The sequence below is a fragment of the Haematobia irritans genome, chromosome 4, assembly GCF_050003625.1.
Source record: "Haematobia irritans isolate KBUSLIRL chromosome 4, ASM5000362v1, whole genome shotgun sequence".
Lineage (NCBI taxonomy): Eukaryota > Metazoa > Arthropoda > Insecta > Diptera > Muscidae > Haematobia > Haematobia irritans.
This window is the reverse complement of record NC_134400.1, coordinates 47853282-47872694: the sequence shown is the minus strand read 5'-3', so window position 1 is coordinate 47872694 and position 19413 is coordinate 47853282. Positions and strand designations below refer to the sequence as shown.

At 33.7% G+C, this 19413-nt stretch overlaps 1 long non-coding RNA gene across 1 annotated transcript in view; it reads right to left on the bottom strand.

The window, feature by feature from the left end:
* Positions 1-4414: 4414 nt before the first annotated feature.
* Positions 4415-19413, bottom strand: part of LOC142236889 (uncharacterized) — a 319247-nt gene continuing 304248 nt past the window's right edge. The window contains exon 2 of the long non-coding RNA XR_012722248.1: positions 4415-5004. This is a non-coding gene — a long non-coding RNA (uncharacterized LOC142236889). The remainder of the gene's footprint in view (positions 5005-19413) is intronic.

The window sequence follows — 19413 nt, the reverse complement described above, 5'->3', positions numbered from 1 at the left end:
CGCCAATAAAGTAATGAAAATGTTCTTTTTGGATCCGGAAGTAGTGCAAAATTGACGCAGAAGCGATGAATTTAACATGGGCTTGTCATAGGACGGAAGTCCTCCATTTCAACGGCCGCTGCACTGAATTTGTATCACTTCTTTAGGTGTGATCCGGATTCAATGTTTTGGATGTAAATTAAACAAGTAAGGAAAGTCTAAAGTCGGGCGGGGCCGACTATATTATACCCTGCACCACTTTGTAGATCTAAATTTTCGATACCATATCAAATCCGTCAAATATGTTGGGGGCTATATATAAAGGTTTGTCCCAAATACATACCTTTAAATATCACTCGATCTGAACAGAATTTGATAGACTTCTACAAAATCTATAGACTCAAAATTTAAGTCGGCTAATGCACTAGGGTGGAACACAATGTTAGTAAAAAAAAATATGGGAAACGTTTAAATCTGAAGCAATTTTATGGAAACTTCGCAGAAGTTTATTGATGATTTATCGCTCGATATATATGTATTAGAAGTTTAGGAAAATTAGAGTAATTTTTACAACTTTTCAACTAAGCAGTGGCGATTTTACAAGGAAGATGTTGGTATTTTGACCATTTTTGTCGAAGTCAGAAAAACATATATATGGGAGCTATATCTAAATCTGAACCGATTTCAACCAAATTTGGCCCGCATAGCAACAATGCTAATTCTACTCCCTGTGCAAAATTTCAACTAAATCGGAGTTAAAAATTGGCCTCTGTGGTCATATGAGTGTAAATCGGTCGAAAGCTATATATGGGAGCTATATCTAAATCTGAACCGATTTCAACCAAATTTGGCACGCATAGCGACAATACTAATTCTACTTCCTGTGCAAAATTTCAACTAAATCGGAGTTAAAAATTGGCCTCTGTGGTCATATGAGTGTAAATCGGGCGAAAGCTATATATGGGAGATATATCTAAATCTGAACCGATTTCAACCAAATTTGGCACGCATAGCTACAATGCTAATTCTACTGCCTGTGCAAAATTTCAGACGGACATGGCTATATCGACTCAGGAGCCCACCCTAAGCATTTTTGTCAAAGACACCATGTGTCTATCCCGTCTCCTTCTGGGTGTTGCAAACATATGCACTAACTTATAATACCCTGTTCCACAGTGTGGAGCAGGGTATAAAAATCCTGTGATATTTTGTCAAATAAATAATTTTTATAGTTTTTTATATTTTTTAACCCTTTCGACCCTAAAGTTGCCTGTGGGCAACTTTTGGTGTTTCACTGTCAGTGTTGTTTTTGTTTTTGTTCATAAAACTGTAACGGTGTCGAAAGCTACAAGTGTTTTCTTCAAGTTGAATGAAAAATCAGTTAATTTGGTTGTCAATTAGCAAGAATTTTTTCATTAATACACACGTGCCTCAAGAAAAAATATTTGCGAATTTGGAAAACGTTTTTCATAAATTACACTTTTTTCAAAAATTACAACAAAAGTATTGAAAGTTTTTATTAAATCTGTTGTAATACATATCGAATAAAATATTTGTGGAAGACAAATCTTAGAACTCCAAAAAAACAACAAGTAAGAGATTTTTAAAATTGAAAAGTTTCCCACAGGCAACTTTGGCCAATTGTGGTAGTAAAATTACATATTTTTGGACATGGGACCTAGAGGAAAAAGGTTTGAAAAACAATGATATTAAACAAATTTTGAACTTCAATTGGGATGTCACAGTGACGAGGAATGTGGCAATGATGTGGAAGGCATATCTGCAGTGCTGAGGAGGAATTTAAAAGGAATCGTAAAAAGGGAAGAAGCCATAGATATCTGCCTTCTTGGCAACATATTGGTGGATTAGCACGAATATTGTCGCTTTACTATACTTTGGTTTTTTAGACTGTTAAACTGGCATGGTTTCAGAACAGAAAGAAAACAAAACATTTTCGTGAATCACGCGAAGCCGTGAATGAAATTTAAACTAAATCTCGTGAATGTGCGCGAACGGGACTAAACAAAAATGTGTCGTGCTTGAGCAAAAATCAAATTGTGTTCGTGATTTGCGTGAGTAAAATTTCTCCGAAATCACTCTCACGATTAAAATTCACGTTCACGATCCAATTCACGCTCACGATAAAATTGACGTTCACGATGAAATTCACATTCACGTTAAGACAGAGACAGAAAAAAATCACACTCGCGAACAAATTCCCATTCAAGATTCAAGCTCACCGAATTTAATCACCTTCACGGATTTTATCACGCTTCAGATTTCAATAGCGTCCGTTGATTGATTGTGAAACATATTTAAATTTTGCTAATGGTTGCGTCGAGAGATATGAAAATAACTTACTGATCAGTAACTGCATCAAATCAACTGAGATTTGTCGTGAATCATGCCAATTGCCGTATTCCGAAAAATTTCCAGAGTCACGAGATTTGTTGTGAATTACGAAAATTGTGGTGAATGATGCAGGAACGTGAGGCATAAACTTTGTTCGTGAGTGAGCGCGAGTATAACTTTTCGTTTCGTGAATTTGCGTGAACGTGAATTCCTACCCACATGTCGTGCGTGAGTATAAATATTTCTTCGAGAATGCGCGTGAGCGTAAGTGAAATTTCACTCACGCGCACATCTAAGTATACATTTACTGTAATAATAACAAAAAACGTAAGAAATCCAATAAAACGTAATACGTCTATAATTACAAAACAAACCATTTTATTGCCACAATTGCCCAAAGTTGTCCACAGGCAACATTCTCTACCGCCCAAATGAATGGGCATGGCGACCCGAAATTTTGGCTAGACTCTTCTTAAATGACTTAAATATGATTAAGAGTATAAAAAAAATTTAGCGATATCAATAAAAATTCGGGGTCGAAAGGGTTAATGGATTCTAACGCTTGTCTGAAACGTCAAATATTTTAAAAAATGCACAATTTGTATACCCTCCACCATAGGATGGGGGTATATTAACTTTGTCATTCCGTTTGTAACACATCGAAATATTGCTCTAAGACCCCATAAAGTATATATATTCTGGGTCGTGGTGAAATTCAGAGTCGATCTGAGCATGTCCGTCCGTCCGTCCGTCTGTTGAAATCACGCTAACTTCCGAACGAAACAAGCTATCGATTTGAAACTTGGCACAAGTAGTTGCTATTGATGTAGGTCGGATGGTATTGCAAATGGGCCATATCGGTCCACTTTTACGTATAGCCCCCATATAAACGGACCCCCAAATTTGGCTTGTTATTGCTCTAAAAGAAGCAAATTTCATCCGAACCGGCTGAAATTTGGTACATGGTGTTAGTATATCGTCTCTAACAACCATGCAAAAATTGGTCCATATCGGTCCACTTTTACGTATAGCCCTCATATAAACGGACCCCCAAATTTGGCTTGCGATTGCTCTAAGAGAAGCAAATTTCATCCGATCCGGATGACATTTGGTACATGGCGTTAGTATATGGTCTCTAATAATCATGCAAAATTTGGTCCATATCGGTCCACTTTTACGTATAGCCCCCATATAAACGGACCCCCAAATTTGGCTTGCGATTGCTCTAAGAGAAGCAAATGTCATCCGATCCGGCTGAAATTTGGTACATGGTGTTAGTATATGGTCTCTAACAACCATGCAAAAATTGGTCCACATCGGTCCATAATTATATATAGCCCCCATATAAACCGATCCCCAGATTTGACCTCCGGAGCCTCTTAGAGGAGCAAAATTCATCCGATCCGGTTGAAATTTGGTACGTGGTGTTAGTATATGGTCTCTAACAACCATGCAAGAATTGGTCCATATCGGTCCATAATTATATATAGTCCCCATATAAATCGATCCCCAGATTTGTTCTCCGGAGCCTCTTGGAGGAGCAAAATTCATCCGATCCGGTTGAAATTTGGAACATGGTGTTAGAATGTGGTCTCTAAAAAACACGCAAAAATTGGTCCATATCGGTCCATAATTATATATAGCACCCATATAAACCGTTAATTTCTATAGAAAATTTTGGCAAAATTTTACTTCTATAGAAAATGTTGTCAAAATTTTATTTTGTCAAAATTTTATTTCTATAGAAACTTTAAACTTAATTATATACGTATTTAATCGGCCTTTTTTAGTTTAATATATACCACGTATGGACTATAAGGTATATATTACGGTGTTAGGAAGTTTTAAGATACCTTGCCATCGGCTTCAGTAGAAGTTTCTACGCAATCCATGGTGGAGGGTACATAAGCTTCAGCCTGGGGCCAAATCACCGCATTCGTCATCGAGTTCTGTTTCGTATAGAGAGACATTTCGATCGCATTAAATTTTTGGATCACCGCATTCGATCGTAATTTATTTTGTCTACTACTTTTTTTTACATTGCTGTAAACATATGGTAATAAGAAATTGAAAGAGAGTAGAATTTCAAAATAAAGTTTTGTTTATTCTTATGTTATTTCTGAGATAATTATATTGTTTTTGTGTGTTAAAATATATGTGTAAAAATATATTATGAATCCTAGTGTTTTTTTGTCCTCGTTTTCGGATTCAGACGATGAGTACAAAGTGGTATTAATAAGGAAAAATATTCGTGACAAAAGCAGTCCTTTAGCATTGCCTGAAGTAGAGTAAGAGTAAATTGTGTTTTTAACATCCATAGATTTAAAAGACGTTTTCATATGTCAAAAGAAGCTTTTAAATATGTTCTTGAAAAAATATGTTTTTTTGAAGCGGCTACTGAGCATTCCTTTCTTTGATCCGATTCCCTAAATGCAAGTAATATATTTTCTTAAATGTATTTTGCCAAAATGGAATAATAATTACATTTTCACCAATTTTTTTCTTTTTGTTTACCTTTTTTCTGCTCAAAAATCACTACATATTTCGTTTTCGATAGCATGCTACCTATCGTGTTCAACTTCGAGTAGAAACAATTCGATAACGACTGCGGTGATCCGCGTAAACTACATTACGAAGACGAAGTACTCGATTTCGACTGCGGTGATTTGGCCCCTGGCCGAACTTACGGCCGTATATACTTGTTTCAGATTGGATTTAGCATTTTTTTCGACAAAATTTAAATAACTTGTACCATTTTATGAATTCTTACTCTATTTTTAACCTATTTGAAACAAAAAGAGATAAAATTATCCATTAAAAATATGAAAAAATCATGTTTTCAAAAATTGAATGAAAAGAACTTCCTGCACGGACGAAAAAGACTGTTTTTCATATGTTTGGGTATAAACATTATATGTTTGGAACTCAAATTTTTAAACACAATATTTTTGAGTGCAAACATATTATGTTCATAAACTAGCATAATATGTTTGGGACATATATGTTAATATGTTAGAACATATTATGTTTGGGACATAAAATGTTTGTAAATATATAGTATGTTTGGATGCAAACATATATTAATTTAGAAATAGCCCATGAACATATATGTGTTTACAAAGAGAGACAAAGTGAATGCTGGAAGTAAAATAATGAAGTAACCAATTGGCGCGTTACAAATATACATACACAAAGAAAATTTCATTAAATATAGGAAAAATACTATGTGTGAATATAAGCAAGTATAAATTTACATATTATGAGTAAAAATATATATGTTGTGATATAAGACTTCGCCAAAAATTGTATATGCTTAATTAAAATATTAAAATGAGTATTCGGAGAGAAAATTCATTCGGAACCAAGATAAAATATATTTGAAAAAAGAGCATGAGTTTTGTTTATCGTTTTCGCATTACGGTTACAATTTTTTTGTTTCGTCAAAACAAATCGGAACGTAGGACGAGTAAGTCAAAATATTCAAACAAAGGTAATAAAAGGGATCTTCATAAAAACTAACGAAAGGGCACTATACACTGAACAAAAAGCATGTCCGGTTCCAAAGATTGTGTCTCCACTTTAACAATGTTGATATTGATTCCGAACCAAAGAAGCGGAGAATACAAGTAAGGATGCTTTTAAGACACAATTCTCTTTTAAATGGGGTTTTGTCTACTTGACTCTACGAAGCACATTTCAATTTTTCGCTTTTTCAGCTTTTTTTCATATGCTATAAAATATCCGTTAAAAACAAGACTTCCAGTAGAAATTACGCTATTTTTCTAGTAAAAAATTTCTTTAAAATAAAGCATTGAAAAACATATCCTATTTTTGAATGATTTTTGCCTTGTAGTCAAGATGCAAAAATGCAACAAATTTAAAGACAGTTTCATTATTTTAAAGAATTTTTCTGAATTATTAAAGTCAAGTTGACCTTAGTCCAAAATTTGTTCTTTCATGTTATGATACCCATTTTTAAGTCAAATCACTTAATTATAACGACAACACGACTTCATTGAAAGTATCGACCTTTGAAGATCTATAAAAACAAAGATTAGTTCCTTTTTATTAATAAGTAGTCCAAGAGGAGTTGACGGATTTTTTCGAAAATAAAAGTGGGCATTGAGTTCGAGTTTTGCCGCTAAAATTATTTCTCATTTTAGCGCCAAAACCAGAATAACATTACAACTTTTTCCGGTAAATTGTATTATAACATGGTGGGGAAAGATTCAAAGCAACAATTGAATAAGTTTATTTTCTTTAAAAGAAATTATTAAAGAAAAGTAAAAGGGTAAACATGGCCATTTTAACGTGATAATGCCAATTTATACCGGCCTTAAGAATTAAATTAAGTACAAAATTATTCGTTAATAAAAATGCATATTTATTTGTATTTCTAAATTAATGGTGTAACATGCTAGCAAACAATTGTTCACACCAAAATAAATGTATGTGCTGTTTTAAAATTACTGTTTAGAATTTAAATATAATGCGCTTTGGAATGGTTATCGTTAACCTTAGGATTCGATGGAAAAATATTTATATATACTCGACTTCACGTTCTTCTTTTGTAAGAGTTTATGAATTTCTTCGAAAATTTTAAACTTGTATACAAAAACCTTTATTTGTTACACAATTTTTATTGTTGCAATAAAAAAAAATAATATTTGATTTGAACTCAGTCCATTTCGTTTATATCAAGCACTTTTCTTTTCTGACTTTAAGTCTTAAGTTTCACGGGGTTTTTTCCTTCATTAATATTCCCCGTTTCATTTGTTATTTAGATACCATAAATTATTCAAAGTTTAAAAATTATGTTTAAGTTGAAAAGTTGTGTTATGTAACTGAACTCTTAAAATATAATTATTAAATTATTGTGTAAAATGAATTCATTCAAACAATAAAAATAGTAAAAAAAAAAAAAAAAAAAAAAAAAAAAAGTCTTAAGTCGTAGAAAAAATTTAATATACTAGTATATAATGCTGAATACCTTTTCGGGAACTTCCGAACGTATCTGGAATATATGTTAAAAAATATAAAAAACAAGTATATACGGCCGTAAGCTCGGCGAGGCCGAAGCTTATGTACCCTCCACCATGGATTGCGTAGAAACTTCTACTGAAGACTGTCATCCACAATCGAATTACTTGGGTTGCGGTAACACTTGCCGATGGCAAGGTATCTTAAAACTTCCTAACACCGTAATATATACCTCATAGTCCATACGTGGTATACATTAAACTAAAAAGGCCGATTGAATACGTATATAATTAAGTTTAAAGTTTCTATAGAAATAAAATTTTGGCAAAATAAAATTTTGACAACATTTTCTATAGAAGTAAAATTTGGAAAAAATTTTCTATAGAAATAAAATTTGGAAAAATTTTCTATAGAAATAAAATCTTGACAAAATTTTCTATAGAAATAAAATTTTGACAAAATTTTCTATAGAAATAAAATTTTCACAAAATTTTCTATAGAAATAAAATTTTGACAAAATTTTCTATAGAAATAACATTTTGACAATGTTTTCTATAAAAATAAAATTTTGGTAGATTATTTTTGGCTCGAGTGGCAACCATGATTATGAACCGATATGGACCACTTTTTGTGTGATTGGGGATCGGCTATATATAACTATAGACCGATATGGACCAATTTTGGCATGGTTATTAGCGGCCTTATACTAACACCACGTTGCAAATTTCAACCGGGTCGTATGAATTTTGATCCTCCAAAAGGCTCCGGAAATCAAATCTGGGGATCGGTTTATATGGGGGCTATATATAATTATGAACCGATATGGACCAATTCTTGCGTGTTTTTTAGAGACCACATTCTATCACCATGTTCCAAATTTCAACCGGATCGGATGAATTTTGCTCCTCCAAGAGGCTCCGGAGGACAAATCTGGGGATCGATTTATATGGGGGCTATATATAATTATGGACCGATATGGACCAATTCTTGCATGGTTGTTAGAGACCATATACTAACACCACGTACCAAATTTCAACCGGAACGGATGAATTTTGCTCCTCTAAGAGGCTCCGGAAGTCAAATCTGGGGACCGGCTTATATGGGGGCTATATATAATTATGGACCGATATGGAGCAATTCCTGCATGGTTGTTAGAGACAATATACTAACACCACGTACCAAATTTCAACCGGATCGGATGAAGTTTGCTCCTCCAAGAGGCTCCACAACCAAATATGGGGATCGGTTTATATGGGGGCTATATATAATTATGAACCGATGTTGACCAATTTTTGCATGGTTGTTAAGGACCATATACTAACACCATGTACCAAATTTCAGCCGGATCGGATGAAATTTACTTCTCTTAGAGGGTCTGCAAGGCAAATATGGGGGTCCGTTTATATGGGGGCTATACGTAAAAGTGGACCGATATGGCCCATTTGCAATACTATTGGACCTACATCAATAACAACTCTTTGTGCCAAGTTTCAAGTCGATTGCTTGTTTCGTTCGGAAGTTAACGTGATTTCAACAGACGGACGGTCGGACGGACCGACATGCTCAGATCGACTCAGAATTTCACCACGACCCAGAATATATATACTTTATGGGAACTTAGAGCAATATTTCGATGTGTTACAAACGGAATGACAAAGTTAATATACCCCCATCCTATGGTGGAGGGTATAAAAAGAACCCACGCGGAAACATATCAATTACATCGATGACAGGTATCGATTACAGGTAGATAAAAGAAATATAGGAAAATTTCCTATATTCTAACAAGTGTGTTTCCTTAAGTTTTGTAAGGATTGAATACTTCTTAGTACGAATGAACTAAATTATTTTTCTATGCCAAGTGTTATTCGTACACCCAGAAAAAAGTGACCCCTTCTTTAAGTTAAAATGAACTCATTGTGAAGAAAGTTGAACTTCGAATAGCGCCAAAGACATTTTTATTTGTTTGAACGATGTGATTTTCGTAGAAATTAGGAATAATGCATTCCATGTATTAGTTAACATTTTCCTATATTTATATACCACTATACTACAGAATGAAAAAATTTAACTAATTTGAATTCATATATGGAATGATTTTATTGAAATTTTTTCATTCATTTCGACAAATCTTACACATTTGTGGTAAAACTTTTACTTCATAATTAGAACTGCTTACCTTCGTTTTTAAATACAATTTTATTTATTTCTATAAGCAACTTTATCTTCAATAAAAGACTTGTTTTATTAATATATTGAATATATTTATTAAGAATCAACAGCATCGAATCTCTTTGAAATATTAGTTTATTAATCCACTATTTCCAATTTCCGTGTGATATTTTCAACTGTAAAACGCACTTTTTCTTCTTCTTATACTTTTCACTTTTAATAAGTTGCTGCCTAACGATTTTGTCCTCCTTTTACAATTTCAATACCTACAAATATAAAAAACCATGAAACATTTTTGTTGCAAAAGGTTAGCGTCACTGAATATTACCTGATAATTGAAGATTCCAAAATGAAGACAAATGAAAGGGTTGTTATTCTGCTGGTGTTTTCTTTCTTTATACACTATCACGAACATTGATAGATTTATTTAAAAAAACGAAAATTTTTCTCACTAATTTAAAATAACAAATATTTTATATATTTTATTTGTTATTTATTATATTATTTTACCATATTATTTTTTAACAATCTCTCCGTATACCAAAACAACGCGATTCCAACTAAAAAAGCAACCGACGCGCAAATATATCGATTACACCCACGCGCAAACACATCGATTACGATGACAGGTATCGATTACAGGTAGACAATAGAAATTTAGGAAAATTTCCTATATTCTAACAAGTGTGTTTCCTTAAGTTTTGAAAGGATTGCATACTTCTTAGTACGAATGAACTAAAATATTTTTCTATGCCAAGTGTTGTTCGTATGTATGAAAAACTTTCTATTATAAAGGAAGTCGCAATTATCATTTTATAAGAAATTTTACTAATTTTGAGGAAACTTGGTTTTAGTTCGGTTTTTGTTTATTTTTACGAATGCTTTGTTATCGGTGAATAAAATTTTCTTTTTCAGTAGTAAATTCTTATACCCAGCGAAGAAAATAGTATGAGTAAAATTCCATGCCTTATTCTAGTTAATGAACTATTCCTAACTGCTTACAGTTTAGGATTTTTTTTACTGAAACGAGTAAATTTTATTATTTTTCACAAAAATTTTCCTTAATGGAAATAAAATGGATAAACTATATTGATGAAAATTTTTTCCTTTAGTTTCGAAGGCACTTTTTTCTGGGTGTATGTATGATAAGCTTTCTATAATGAAGAAAGTCAGTATTATATTTTTATAAGAAATTTTATTAAATACGTATATAATTCAGTTTGACAAAATTTTCTATTGAAATAAAATTATGATAACATTTTCTATAAAAATAAAATTTTGACAAAATTTCTATAGAAATAAAATTTTTATAAAATTTTCTATAGAAATATAATTTTGACAAAATTGTCTATAGAAATAAAATCTTGACAAAATTTTGTATAGTAACAAAATTTTGACGAAATTTTCGATAGAAAATAATTTTGACAAAATTTTCTGTAGTAATAAAAATGTGACTGTTGGTTAAGCTACACTTGTAGTTTAGTCAATGTATGGTTTTAAGCTGAAATAAAAAACAACAACAAAATTTTCTATAGTAATAACATTTTGACAAAATTTTCTATACACTGAAAAAAACATGAACCCACCAGGAAGAAAACTTTCGGTTAATTTTAGAAAATTTTGAATATTTGTAGACAATTTTAACTAAACAGTATTACAAACGTTGGCATCACGCAGATGACATATAAATAAGTAAATATTTTTCGACAAATTCAAGAAAATTTATTAGACATAACTAAGTTTTTTCACTTGTTAAAGAAAATTTTGTAGTTTGAAGGAAAAACTTGGAGTTCAAAATTGCAAGAATGTCTTTAGTGACATACGAAGTTCATGATGGACGCATTTTTGGTAAAATTTACAAATTTAAGGAAATTTTTAACTATTTTGTGGAAGGCACGAATTTAGTTCATCTTTATGCTTCATTGGAGTATATTTTTTTCCTCGGGTTTAGTTAATTTAACTAACGTACACAAAAAATTATTAGAGTAAAGAAAACTTTCTCTAAACATAATAATTCCATGAACTAAAATAAAGTTAAATTGGCTTTAGTGAAATAGAGAGTTCACTTTTTTTTGAGTGTAGTAATAAAATTTTGACAAAATTTTCTATAGAAATAAAATTTTGGTAGATTATTTTTGGGGATCGCCTATATATGTTATAACTATAGATTGATATGGACCAATTTTGGCATGGTTGTTAGTGGCCATATACCAGTGCAATGTACCAAATTTCACCACGTACCAAATTTCAACCGGATCGGATGAATTTTGCTCCTCCAAGTGCTCCGGAGGTCAAATCTGGGGATCGGTTTAAATGGGGGTTATATATAATTAAGACCGGTATGGACCAATTTTTGCATGGTTGTTAGAGACCATATACTAACACCACGTACCAAATTTCAACCAGATCGGGTGAATTTTGCTCTTCCAAGGGGCTCTGGAGTTCAAATCTGGGGATCGGTTTATATAGGGGCTACATATAATTATGGACCCTTATGGACTAATTCCTGCATGGTTGTTAGAGACCATATACTAACACCACGTACCAAATTTCAACCGAATCGGATATATTTTGCTCATCCACGAGGCTCCGCGGTCAAATCTGAGAATCGGTTTATATGGGGGCTATATATAATTATTGACCGATGTGGACCAATGTTTGCATGGTTGTTGAGACCATATAGTAACATCATGTACCAAATTTCAGCCGGATCGGATGAAATTTGCTTCTCTTAGAGGCTTCGCAAGCCAAATCGGGGGATCGGCTTATATAGGGGCTATATATAATTATGGACCGATGTGGACCAATTTTTGCATATTTATTACAGACCATATACTAACATCATGTACCAAATTTCAGGATCGGATGAAATGTGCTACACTTATAGGCTGCGTAAGCCAAATCTGGGGGTCCGTTTATATGGGGGCTATACGTAAAAGTGGACCGATATGGCCCATTTGCAATACCATCCGACCTACATCAATAACAACTACTTGTGCCAAGTTTCAAGTCGATAGCTTGTTTCGTTCGGATGTTAGCGTGATTTCAACAGACGGACGCACGGACGGACGGACATGCTTTGATCGACTCAGAATTTCACCACGACCCAGAATATACATACTTTATGGGGTCTTAGAGCAATATTTCGATGTGTTACAAACGGAATGACAAAGTTAATATACCCCCCATCCTATGGTGGAGGGTATAAAAAGAAAAATACACAAAAATCAAAATTTCGGGCTAATCAGAGAGAAAGTTTAGATGTTAAAAAAAGTAATGTGTCGGATATATGTTATAAAACAAACATAAATTGTCATAAATTAGGAGGGCGGAATTTTAAATAACCACTACCATACAACAGATGACAGGAACTGTCCAGCTACAGTTACGAATAACATATTGTTTCTATAGAAGTAAAATGGTTAAACATAGATTTATAAATGGTGTATCAGGTATCGACATTAGAGGCCATTAATTTAATGTAAAGAATTTTGAGTGACTTTGAGGAAACAAACTTTCTCCCAAAAGACCGCCTCAGATGGTTTGTTGGCAGGGGTTTAATTTCAAATTACAGCTTCCAAGGACATCGGGTGTATATGGAGATTTGTCAAGTAATTATCTCCATATACAAAATCTGGACCGACGGGAAATTTCCGCATTTATTTATGGATCTCAAATAACTCAAAATTTCTGACAAATCTTATGAAAATTTTAGACTGGGAAAAATTTCTTAAAAGACATCGGAGATGGGTTTATATGTAGGTGCTATATCACAAAATTGTCCGGTATGACCCATCTTCGAACTCGACATGCCTGCCAAAAATTCAGAACGTTAGGTTCTACTGCTATATTGCCTTAAAATTTTACTTTTATCAAGAGCATATATAGGGTTAAAAATCAATAGCTTAATATGTTTAAAATGGACAATTGATCAATTCAGCCCATATTCTAGTAAAACCTACTTTTTATGTCGGGGTGAAATTTCACCCATATAAATACACTTTGAATGACCTGAAATCCAGTACTTCGTTTTTCGTTGTTCGATTAAAAACCCCAATCGCATCTAATTTGTCGAAATATTTCTTTAGTTACCAAGATATAAAGTGTTTTGTAATTTTGTTTCGCCGGAGTCGGAGACGAGTAAAATTTCCGGCTCCAGCAAAATCTTCAGACTCCTACTCCATAGCCCTGCCTATAAGTACAGTCTATAAATTTTAGCTATGGGGCTATAGCCCCCCCCCCCCCCTCCCCCCCTAGGAAAATTGTCTAGCTACGCTAATGAAAAAATGACTACCAGAAATATCACCTCCTGTATCGATCTACCCTTTGTCTGCCTGGCCCTCCATGGATTTGCTGTTCGCAGAATTCCGGTAGTAATTTTTTAGATATAGCTCCATATATATGTGTCCCCCGATTTTCCCAAAATTTGGCTATAAAACCATTATTTATTAACCGATCTTACTTAAAGTTGGCAAAACGTAAAAAAAGTAATCGAAATCGGTTCCGATTTAGATAAAGCTCCCATATATATATATATATATATTGCACGATTTCACACATTTGGCAATAAAACTATTATTTATAAACTAATCTTAACCAAATTTGGCAGAATGTAACAAAAATCATTGAAATCGGTTCAAATTTAGATAAGGCTCCCACATAAATTTATCATCCGATTTTATGGAATTTGTCCATAATAGCCCAGAATAAAAAAAAACACGTATATAAGGCCGTAAGTTCGGCCAGGCCGAAGCTTATGTACCCTCCATCATGGATTGCGTAGAAACTAGAGGTCTGCATCGAATAACTTTTCACTACATGTATGCAATTCGCTGTCGAATATAGTACATACACTGTCTTTCTCTCAGAGCGCAAGTAGTGAAGTGAAGAGAACACTTGCTTGTCAAATACCACCAAGTACTTATCCGAAACAATATGTGTTCCGAAAAAAAGGAACAATAAAAATGTAAGTACTTGAGAAAAAGTACAACATGGATTCTCTTCACTTCACGTGGTACCACAAGTATTTCTCAGTTATGTGCGAAGCAAAACTTTCCATTATTATTAATCATAGATATGTATGTATGTCACATATTTCATATATTTGTGTATGTCACACACTTACCTTAACGTTTGCCGTTCTTTATATCAATTCGAAAACATATATTATAGAGAGTAACTGTTTTCTTGTATTTCTGAAACTGCACGTGGTACATGGAGTACTCTATGAAGTTTTGGTCTCGCAACATACTTGACGTGATCACTCCGAGTACACTTCAATAAGAGAGAAAGAGGAATATGTGTTTGTTGGTAGTGAAGACATCAGAGTAGCAACAAGAAGTTACTCGTGGCTTTTGGTGTTCATTAAAATGTGTACCAATTGTTTTGCGACTCTCTCAAATAGATGTACTCATTTAGCAAGTACACGTGTACTCCGCATTTACAAATGGAATTGTGCAGACCTCTAGTAGAAACTTCTTCTAAACACTGCCATCCACAATCGAATTACTTAACTTGCGGTAACGCTTGCCGATGGCAATGTATCTTAAAACCTCCTAATCTTCTAAATTGTATGTAAGTCCATACGTGGTATATATTAAATCAAAAAAGATCGATCCAATACGTATATAATTCAATTTGACAAAGTAGACATAAAATTTTGACAACATTTTCTACAGAAATAAAATTTTCACAAAATTTTCTATAGAAATAAAAATTTTGACAAAATTTTCTATAGAAAGAAAATGTTGACAAACATTTCTACAGAAATAAAATTTTAACAAAATATTCTATAGAAATAAAATTTTGACAAAATTTTCTATAGAAATAAAATTTTGGTAGATTATTTTTGGCTCTAGTGGCAACCATGATTATGAACCGATATGGACCAATTTTTGTGTAATTGGACCAATTTTGGTATGGTTGTTAGCGACCATATACTAACACCACGTTCCTAATTTGAACCGGATCGGATGAATTTTGCTCCTCCAAGAGGCTCCGGAGGTCAAATCTGGAGAACGTTTTATATGGGGGCTATATATATTTATGGACCGATATGGACCAATTCTGGCACGGTTGTTAAAGATCATATACTAACACCATATTCCAAATTACAACCGGATTGGACGAAATTTGCTTCTCTTGGAGACTTCGCAAGCCAAATCTTGCGATCGGTTTATATGGGGGCTATATATAATTATGAACCGATATGGACCAATTTTTGCATGGTTGTTAGAGACCATATACCAATATCATGTACCAAATTTCAGGCGGATCGGATGAAATTTGTTTATCTTTGAGGCTCCGCAACCCAAATCTGAAGATCGGTTTATATGGGCGCTATATATAATTATGGACCGATGTGGCCCAATTTTTGCACGATTGTTAGAGACCATATACCAATACCATGTACCAAATTTCAGCCGGATCGGATGCAATTTGCTTCTCTTTGAGGCTTCGCAAGCCAAATCTGGAGATCGGTTTATATGGGGGCTATATATAATTATGGACCGATGTGGACCAATTTTTGCATGGTTATTAGAGACCATATACCAACATCATGTACCAAATTTCAGCCGGATCGGATGAAATTTGCTTCTCTTTGAGGCTCCGCAAGCCAAATCTGGGGATCGGTTTCTATGTGGCCATATATAATTATAGACCGATGTGGACCAATTTTTGCATGATTGTTAGAGACCATATACCAACACCATGTACCAAATTTCAGCCGGATCAGATGAAATATGCTTCTCTTAGAGGCTTCACAAACCAAATCTGGGGATCGGTTTATATGGGGGCTATATATAATTAAGGACCGATATGGACCAATTTTTGCATGGTTGTTAGAGACCATATACCAACATCATGTACCAAATTTCAGCCGGATCGGATGAAATTTTCTTCTCTTTGGGGCTCCGCAAGCCAAATCTGGGGATCGGTTTATATGGGGCTATATATAATTATTGACCAATGTGGACCAATTTTTGCATGGTTGTTAGAGACCATATACCAACACCATGTACCAAATTTCAGCCGGATCGGATGAAATTTGCTTCTCTTTTAGGCTCCGCAAGCCAAATCTGGGGATCGGTTTATATGAGGGCTATATATAATTATGGACCTATGTGGACCAATTTTTACATGGTTGTTAGAGACCATATACCAACACCATATACCAAATTTCAGCCGGATCGGATGAAATATGCTTCTGTTAGAGGCTCCACAAGCCAAATCTGAGGGTCCCTTTATATGGGGGCTATACGTAAAAGTGGACCGATATGGCCCATTTTCAATACCATCCGACCTACATCGATAACAACTACTTGTGCCAAGTTTCAAGTCGATAGCTTGTTTCGTTCGGAAGTTAGCGTGATTTCAACAGACGGACGGACGGACATGCTTAGATCGACTCAGAATTTCACCACGACCCAGAATATATATACTTTATGGGGTCTTAGAGCAATATTTCGATGTGTTACAAACGGAATGACAAAGTTAATATACCCCCATCTTATGATGGAGGGTATAAAAAAAATGGTGTTGGTCGAAGCAGGGATCGAACCCAGGTCCCCTGTCACGAAAGGCGGACGACCAACCACTGCTCCACGCTGCCAACAAATGTATGTTTAACAATATTATGTTGTTAAACAATGTTATGTTTGCATCGGCTCGTGGGCGCCGCAAGCTATGCTATATAAATATAACTTATAACGATAATTATCTCTTGATGACCATAACAGCTACGTAGGCCAGTGGTTAGTGGTCCGCTGTTCTAATCCCCGTCCGGCAAAAGGTAAAATTAAAAAAATATATATATAAAATATAATAATTTCTTCTAAAATGTTTGTATTACAGAAAAAGTGAGAAAAATGTGAGGGAATATACAATTAGGCAGAAAAAAAATTTGAGTACAATCTTCTTTGGGAGAAAATTCTTCTAAGCATATAATATTTTTGGGTTCAAAATGTTTCCAAACATATTATATGGTCACATAAGAACATATAGTTTTTTGGAAGACAACATTATTGAATTTGGATGGAAAAATATAAAATGTTTGGAACTTAGACTACCCAAACATATTATATTGTTTAGACCAATATGCTTTCAAACATATTATATATTGGAAGAAATCAAACATATAAATGTTTGGGCAATACCCAAAAATGTATATGCTTGAAGCAAAATATGTTTGGGAGTATATGTTACAGAAGCGATTTTTTGAGGGTGTGTGTAGTTAAAATAAATATCATCATTGGGAGTACATCTTCTGGAAGTGCTTTTAAAGTTGTGCCTTTGGAAGAACTTCCAAATTTTTGCTGGGAAAAAGTGTGGAAATACTATTAGTTGCTTTATTAAAAATTAATTTTCTAGTTATGTTGATGTATGGTTTTTTATTAATTTTTATAAAATAAAACATTAATTGAACCTATAAGTTCAGTCTATTAATTTTTAGCTAGGGGGGCTTTCTTGTACAAGAGGTGTACGGTCCTAAAATACCTCTAAATTTCAAATTTCAGGCAAATTGAAGAAAAACTACTGATTCTATAAGCCCAAGAAGTAAAAGCGGGAGATGGGCTATATAGGGGCTATACCAAAACATGAACCGATTATCACCATTTTCGGAACACCTCTTTATGGCCCCAAAATACCCCTAGATTTCCAATTTCAGGCAAATTGGATAAAAACTACGGTTTCTGGAAGCCCAAGAAATAAAATCAGAAGACCGGTCTATATGGGGGCTGTATCAAAACATGGGCCGATAACCACCATATTTGGCACACCTCTTTATGGTCCTAAAATACCTCTAGATTTCCAATTTCAGGTAAATTGGATAAAAACTACGGCTTCTAGAAGCTCAAAACTCCAAATCGGGGGATCTTTTTATATGGGAACTCGAACTTGGCCTGCCTGCAAACAAAAAATGAATCTGTGCCAAATTTCAGGACAATAGCGCCATTATTGAAGGCTGTAGCGTGATTACAACAGACAGACGAACATGCTTATATCGTCTTAGAATTTCTCCCTGATCAAGAATATATATACTTTACATAGTCGGAAGTCGATATTTCAATATGTTACAAACGGAATGACAAACTTATTATACCCCCATCACCATTCTATGGTGGTGGGTATAAAAAGTAGAAGAAAATATACTTATTTCAATGGAAGACTTCAAGCCAAATTTACTATATCCTACTCGATGGTGCAATACACGTGACGATCTGTACACGCCTTCCACAAATTTCGGTAGAAACTGACAGCGAAGAAAAACCACTTATACACAAAAAATGTTTTTCTGAATCAATCACGAAATTAATTTATCCAATTAATTTTTTAATTGAAATGTCTTCTATCACAGAAATGATAGTCTCACTTAAAAAATTAATTGATTTAATTAATTAAAAAATTAATTGATACTTTTAAATTTTGTGATTGATTTTTGTTTCAATTAAAAAATTTATTGAATCAATTAAATTTTTAATTGAATATTTTTTAAAACTCAATTAAGACTTTAATTGGAAAAATTTTCGTGAAATTTTTTTCTGTGTAAGAGTGAATTTTATAAATTCACTTTTTGCCTTATTAGAACCAATTTCCATACTAAATAAAAATTGTCAAAACTCTAGCTAGTCATTCGCTGATGCATCGAAAGCTGGGATGAACATTATGAACCACGCAAAATCCGAATAGTTTGAAGTTGCGAATGCGAGATGTAAGTTTTCAATAAACACAATGTAACAGCATACTTTTTTACATCCCTTTTATCGGGGAGCCAAACTAAATTAAATTAAAAAATTGTTTTGTTCAAAAATAGGTTTTCTACATTAGGTTTACGACTTTTGCGACATACGTATTATACCGTCGTAAATGTATGTCGCAAAATCCACAGTTTGCGACAGGCCAACCCTGGAATCAAACCGGTCAACCTTT